Below are 1,001 nucleotides of genomic sequence, written 5' to 3' on the forward strand. Positions count from 1 at the left end.
TGGAGGAGTCTGGTATTTCATGTATAAATTGCACCAACAGCTTTAAGACCTAAGAAATGGTAGTTCAACAGCTTGTGTTGGAACCATAGAGTTTATAGCTCAAAACCCACACAATCGCATTACTGATTGTCTGTCTCTATATTAACTCCAACTATCTATGCACAAAGCTAGTCTGAGGAGCCTGCTCAATTAAACCATGGAAAATTAAATATAGGGATGAATTATAACTGCCTAATTTATAGATCTATCAAATATTTAAACTGTACATTCTCTACTCATCATAAGTTGGTCTAGTCTTGATGTGTTTACATGCATGGCTTTCAATAGTGGTGTGTATCAGGATCTAGCACAGTCAAGAGTCATAGGATAGTGGATCTTGTCTGGGAACCTAACATGTCATCAACGTTGATAACCGCTAAGGTATTGAGTAGCTCATGAGCATACATTTAGTGATCTAATGGCATGGTCTTGGATAAACTCTGCAACAAGTAAAATTGTCTGACCACTAGAGGAATTGGCTACTTCAAAACTGCTCTATGGCCTCTAGACTTTCTTCAATTTAGGCCTTCAAGTGCACATATGGCATTGACGACAGCCCTTTTGTTGCTAGTAAATGGTTATGGTTATACCACTATTGGAGAATCAACCAATGAGTAACACAACAAAGTGCTCTTATTGAATCAACTACATTTTGAACTTGTATATTGGAAAGCACAATACCTAGATATGGTCAGGGGTAGGCACACTAACTGGACTGTCTCTGGACATGGTTGGGGGCTAGGCACACTAACTGGACTGTCTCTGGACAGATCCAGTCTACATTTCTGATGAGCTTAGCAACTCCATATCTATGCTCTGATAGAGTAAGGCTTCTTGGTGAGTGACATTTAGAAATGTGTCCATGCAAACTTTATTCAAATAGACTGTGTAAAGATTCTGAGCTATGATTAATTCTAGTAGTGGTGTAATGAACGTTTTAGAGTGGGGAAAGCTCATTCTGT

This window comes from Mixophyes fleayi, chromosome 3, assembly GCF_038048845.1.
Source record: "Mixophyes fleayi isolate aMixFle1 chromosome 3, aMixFle1.hap1, whole genome shotgun sequence".
Lineage (NCBI taxonomy): Eukaryota > Metazoa > Chordata > Amphibia > Anura > Limnodynastidae > Mixophyes > Mixophyes fleayi.